This window comes from Echinops telfairi, unplaced genomic scaffold (assembly GCF_000313985.2).
Source record: "Echinops telfairi isolate 266 unplaced genomic scaffold, ASM31398v2 ScPeMD7_7469;HRSCAF=8507_1, whole genome shotgun sequence".
In the NCBI taxonomy this organism is placed as follows: Eukaryota; Metazoa; Chordata; class Mammalia; order Afrosoricida; family Tenrecidae; genus Echinops; species Echinops telfairi.
In genome coordinates this window covers 148,650,498-148,656,929 of record NW_022111373.1, presented here as the reverse complement: position 1 = coordinate 148,656,929, position 6,432 = coordinate 148,650,498, and the positions used below count along the sequence as shown (strand labels likewise).

Genomic DNA, 6,432 nt, shown 5'->3' with positions numbered 1-6,432 from the left:
GGTTCACTTCACTTGGGGGTCCTGAATGCGCCCCACTGGTGTGGGATTATCAAGAGACTTTCCCCCGGTTCACTTCACTTGGGGATCTTGAATGCGCTCCACTGGTGTGGGATTATCAAGAGACTTTCCCCGGTTTGTCTCCCCCAAAGACATGCCAAACATGAGGGGCTCTTTGCCAGCATATGGTGGGAAGTCAGATGCTTAAAGACATCCTCCCTGAAGGCAGTCAGTTGCCAGACAACTGTCTGGTCCCACCAAGGTAGGGCCTGCTCCCTGCTGTTAAGGACAATGAGCTACTTCTCCCTAAAGGCTTGTGACCATTAACTTGGTTCCTTTAGGTGGGGTTCACAGCCTACTGATAATGGTTTCTATGGAGATCCAGAGAACAGGTCAAACCTGCTCAGGGACATCCAACATTAGCCTGAATCTAGGATCACCCTTCTTGTCACATGTATACCCCCAGTCCCTCCTCTTCCTATTGTGTTATGACCCTACATTGTTCCCCTCTCATTGCTGTATAACCTATAGTACAACCCCTTCCTGTGACGAATGTTTTTACGGTAATTAGTGGGCTTGCACGCCCCCAAAGGTATGTAGCCCTGGGTTAGCAATGAAGAGCTCTTTCTCAGGCTCTCCTCTCCACTCCTGTCCTCACTCCCCTGTTCCCTTTCCCCTTGTCTTCCTTCCCCTCGTTCTCTCTCCACGTGGACCACCAAGTGAGGCGGAGGTGAGCATGCTACCATGAAATGTGTCTGACTCCATTATTCCTATCTCTACTATCTCTCATGCTCTTTATGACTTTACTATAATCTTTACTTGTTAGCACTGTACAGTTGCGCCTACTGGACCCGTGATGATGTGTTAGGGGCTGGATTACCCTCACACACTGGTAGCTCTTCTTCTGGTGGTTCTGGGATTTCTTTCTGCTTCCGAGATGGCTTTCCTACACAGGAATGGCTTACTGAGAAGCCCTGATGGTATGGTGCTTACCTACTGGGCTGCGACTCACATGGTCGTCAGTTCAAAACCACCACCAGCTCTAAGGGAGAGCGACTGGGTTTTTTTTTTTTTTAATCCCTGTAAATGGTTACCGTCTCAGAAGCCCACAGGGGTCGCCCTGAGTCAGTGTTGACTCGATGGCAGTGAGTCTGGTGTGGTCTTGAGGGAAGTGTGCTGTTAGCTGGCCATACTCACAGGAAACACAGGGTGGCAGCGACTCACTCACCCTTCTGGTGAGGTGGAGATCGAACCGCACCTTAGTTCTCTCCCCAGGCACAACAGAGAACTCCCTCCAAATGACACTGCAGCCACAGGCTCAGAGACCACCATACAGAAGGGACTGGCTAAAAGGCCACGTCACACGACCACGGAGTCAAATCTCACTCAGTGATCCATACGACAGGGCAGAATGGCCCCTGTGGGCTCCCGAGACTGTAAATCTCTTGTTGTCGCTGTGAGGGTCCTTCGAGTTGCTTCTGACTGCAATCCCATGCACAACAGAAGGAAACGCTGCTTGGTCCTGCGCCATGCTCACAGTTGCTCCTCTGCCTGAGCCCACTGTTGCAGCCACCTTGTCCATCCATCTGGCCGAGGGCCTTCTTTTTCACTGATTGTGGTAGTTACAATTTGAGAGTGGAGTGAAGGGGTGGAGTCTAGTCTGTCAATCAGGTCATAGCCAATGAGGCCTCTGTGTGGGCATGGCCTTCTCCTGAGAATTCTGGGAATTCCTTCATTTCCTCCTTGGAGGCCGGAGACACTTTTCTCTCTCTGCTCACTCCCTTAGAGACTCTCCACTGACAAGGCTGACTCCCTGCAAGACATCATGGAGGAGAAGTCACATGGACCTACCCTGATACTGCCCTGGGTGCCGGAGCCACGTGGAGACCCCTGCCAGCACTGAGATGCTTACAATGCCACTGGATCCACAAGACTTCCAACTCACTGCCTGTGACCTTCCTGCATTCGGCGTCATTGCATGAGTTTGAAGAGGACTTTATAGATTGGTATCAGATATATGGGCTAACATTGGACTTATGGACTTGATCTGGAGTGGGCTGGGATGTGTTCTCAATATTCAATTGCTCTTGTATATAAACCTCTTAGTCACATGAGTCTCTTAATTTGTTTCTCTAGTCTACCCTAACACACTGGCCCTCTACTTTATCAAGCATCCATCATGTCCTTCTCCAGGGACTGGTCTCTCCTGACCACATGTCCCAGCATCTGATATGAAGTCTCACCATCCTTGACTCTAAGGGGCCCTGGGGCTGTACTTCTTCCCACACAGACCAGTCTGTGCTTCCAGCAGTCCGCCGTGGCCCTCCAGCACCACGATTCCAACGCACCCATTCTCCTTCAGCCTTCCTGATTCACAATCTCCAAATACCAAAATCTCATTGGCAGCAGAAACCCCATTTTTCTCTGGACGAGTAGCTCATGGGTTCAAACTGCTGACCTTGCGGCACATCACCAGGACTCATACACACAAGTGTGGTTTCAAAATCTACTCCAAGAAAGAACTTCATCACACTGCTGTCTTGATGGCCAGGGCTTCCCCAGCTTGCCAGAGGGCCACACCTCACCTTGGTCATGCAGAACACACCTGCGCAGCACTGGGTGCATGCCCATACCGCCCCCCCACAGCATCCTCCTTTTGCCAAGTGGGAAGCAGCTGGGCCTGAAGTTCTGAGGCCTGACTGGCTGCGCGGCAGGCAGGCAGGCGGGTATGGCTCCTGGATGGGTGTCACTGGCCTCCCAGGTGAGTCCCCTTCAGCTGCACAAACCCTTGGGTGGGGCCTGGAGTCCCAGCCCACGCTCCCCATGACTGCAGAGAGTTTTCTGAGCCAAGGACACTTCATGCTGTATCCCCCAGCCCCCTCCTCAGCACAGCCCTCCCACCCCTGCACGAGGACCACACTGGGCAGGACCAGAGTCACGTCCCACCCCAGGCCCTGGGCCTTGGGCCTCCCACCCAGGAACACAGATGGAGTCCCCCTCACCCTGGGAACACAGAGAGGCCCCGTACCAGACCACAGAATGAGTGCTGATAGGGAGAGAGGCCACAGGTAGCTGGGGGCGGGGCGGGTGTGTGTGTGTGTGTGTGTGTGTGTGTGTGTGTGTGTGTGTGTGTGTGAATGAGCTTGGATGAGAGCAGAGCCTACTCAGCAATGTGTCCAGGGGACAGATCGCCTACCAAGGACAGCGGGGGACAGGTCACCTACAGAAAGACAGTGGTGGATGGGTCACAGAGGGCCACCACTGTGGAGGGACAGCGGGGGGCAGGTGTAAAAAGGGTCAGCAGGAGTGGGTCACCAAAGGTCAGGCCACCCAACTAGAGGGACAGCAGGGGACATGTCACCTATAGCATAAGTTACCTATGGAAAGGCAGCAGCAGCTAGGGGTCAGCTACCCCCACCCCCACACAAGAGTAGCCAGAGCAAGTCCTCAGCTCCTTTCCTGCCTGCTCTTGTGCCCTTGGCGTGTGCGCGCGTGTGCATGTGTGTGTGCTTTGCACAAGCTGCTCTTCCAAGTCCCAGAGGGGCAGAGGGAGATTTGGCCTCACTGCAGATTGCTGGCCCTCAGGAGGGGACCCATCACACAGTCCAGGGCTCCATGGCCCTGACAGGGGTCCTGCAGGCACAGGAAGGAGCTTGCAGGAGGGGATGCACTCCAGCTCACGTGGAGCTCTGCCCAGAGAGGGGAGGCCTGAGCAGGGTCCTCAGAAGCCCCCTGCTCCTCACCTTGACACTGTGGGACCCCAGCAGCCCCTGCCCACTTTTTGTTTTGGCTGTAGGGGTAGTGGGTGCCAAGTCCATGGCCAGGAGAAGGAAATGCCACTCTTCAGCCCCGTCCCACTGCTGTGCCCGAGCCCATCAGTGCCAACCCCTCCTTTTTGACCCTAAGATCCAAGTCTGAAGCAAGAGAACCGACTGCCCAAGGAGACCCGTGGCCATGTCCACACACTCATGACAACCACCCACGGCCATGGGGTCTTTGCCGATCAGAGACTCAACTGCGCCTGTGGGTTTCCGAGGCTGTAGCTCTTCACAGGAATAGAAGGGCCATCTTTCTCCAGTGGGGCGGCTGGAGCTTTTGATCTGCTGACCTTGCTATGTGTAGCCCGGCTCCTGGCCCACTGCGCCTCCTGGGGTCCTCACCATGAGGGCTGTGAGGTTGCAGTGACATGCTGGGGCCGGGGAGGAAAAACTCCATGATTTTTTCATTCCATCCCCCCTCCCCTCCATTGCAGTTTTACCTAGAAAGACACCCTGGCCGTCTAAGGAGCATCGCTCCCGGGGTGGGGGGTAGGAACAAAGAAGAGTTCTGGCAGCACAAGGCTTCTAAACCAGCATATCAGGTAGGATACACACCCAGGGTTCAAACCTACAGACCAGTGCCATGTCCAGTGCTGGACGTGCTAGTTGTGCTCAATTTACAAGGAGGCCTGCTAACCCTGCCAGGCAACCAGGAATCTACTCTTTAAAACCTGGCCTTTCCCACTGGTGAGCGGCTCCTTCAGAACAGGTATGGAAGATCAGTGTTTTTATTTCCCTTGAAAGCTACAGGCCAGCTCCAAATACTGCCAAAGACAGTTTAAAATTAATTCCAGAACAAAACTAAAACAAAGAAAACTTCCCACCGAAAAAAAGAATCACTTTGACTGTTACATTGTATAGATATAAAACATTTAGTCACCAAGTCTTCAGGGGCGTTTTTAAAAAGCAGTTACTGTTTCCTTTCCAATTGATTCACAAAAACTTCCTTGGATCTAAGTCCCATGAGATTTCATTCTTATGGGCACCTGCCTTCACAATATCTTGGGCTGGGGAAGGAGCCCTGCACAACTGGGGGACTCAGCCGCCCCCACCCCTGATCTCATCACTTGTTTATGAAGAGTTTAACGTGTGTAGGAGCTTGAGTTGAATGCAGCTGAGGCCTTGGCCTAACATCCTTCCTAGAAATGGGGGTGAGGCTGGCAGAAGGCAGTGGGGTGATCCCTCCCTTTCGTCCAGAACTCAGACCTGATGCCCACCAGCAAGGATGTGGTCCTGTAGCCTCTACCACTCAGGATGACACCCCACAACACCGCCTCCCGACAACCCTCAGAATCCACACTACCTCCAGTGACCTACACGTGTGGCTGGCACATGCACCCCTGATATGGACCCCCTGTAGCTTCCCCTCCCTCTTATGGCCCCCATCCCTCTGGCTCCCCCACTCTCCATGATGTCTCCCCTGGATGACACCCCCACCCCACGCCTGCCAGTACATGGCCAGGCCTCACTCACTTCTAGACAACCCTCGCTCCATCCCAGGGAGACACCCCTGCCACGCTGCACTCAGCTCTGGGATGAGGGCCTCCATTCCTGCACACCATGACTTCTTCCCCCATGGCCCCTACTCTTTCCCAGGGATGACGTCCCCACCCCATGTCAATGACTGGCCACACCCACTCACGGATAAGGCTCCCCATGACAGTCTCCTTCCCCCACCGGCCCCAAGGACAGTGCTGCCCCCATTCACCTCTGGATGACACTGCCCCTCATGATAAGCCCCCTGAGGGGATGATGCCCCAGCCAAACTCCCCCCAACATGCCCCCTATGATGCCCTGCCCCAGTACTCAACTCCTCCCATTAACCTCACTCAGGCCACACTAGGTCAGCAACATGCCTCCCCCCACCCACTTCATATGATGCCCTTCCCCCAGACATGCCCCTCCAGGACACACCCAGAGATGACCTTCCTCTGCTGGGGATTCTCTCCCTAGAAAATTCCCTCTGTGCTGACACCCCACACTCACTCTAGGATGACCCCCTATGACATCACTGCCACTCATGCCTGTATACCACCCCCATATGACCCCTGGCTGCATTCAGCTCTGGGGCGATGCTCCCCCCCCCAAATGATTACATTCCCTCCCCAGGGATAAGGACCCCATGACACCCCAGCTCCTCACCCCTGGACGGCCCTCTCCCTGGGGATGACCCCCCATGAAAACTCTGGTCTCACTCACCCCTGATGCCCACCCCCCACGACATGCCCGTCCCTGAGAAGGATGACACCCTCTCCCCGCGAGTGAAGTCCACTCATGACATCCCCCGCCTCGCCATATTCACTCTGGGGTGCGCGGCTCCCACGACGATATCCCCCCACATGACAGCTCCTTCACATTCATCCTGGCGGTGCCCCTGCCCCTTGACGCCCCCCATGACAGGCCTTTCCCCGAGGAAGACGCGCCTCTGACCCCGTGGTAGAACCCCCCGGGAGCATTCGCCCCTGGGCGCCCCCTATCCCGGGATGGCACCCCCACCCCCGCCCCGACAGCATCCGCCCCTGGCAGCCCCCCTCCTCCGGGCTGACGCCTCCCCTCGGAATGACACCCCCGGCGGGCGCCCGCACGCGGCGGCACTCACCCCTGGATGCCCGGGCCG

The 6,432-nt window shown here is 55.6% G+C and overlaps 1 protein-coding gene across 1 annotated transcript in view; it reads right to left on the bottom strand.

Moving 5' to 3' along the window:
* The window catches only part of TENT4A (terminal nucleotidyltransferase 4A), a 23,928-nt gene extending 17,502 nt beyond the window's left edge, over positions 1–6,426 (bottom strand). Inside the window, exon 1 of the mRNA XM_004698109.3 lies at positions 6,415–6,426. The gene's annotated coding sequence lies outside the window, so the exon portion shown is untranslated. The remainder of the gene's footprint in view (positions 1–6,414) is intronic.
* Between the last annotated feature and the right edge of the window lie 6 nt (positions 6,427–6,432).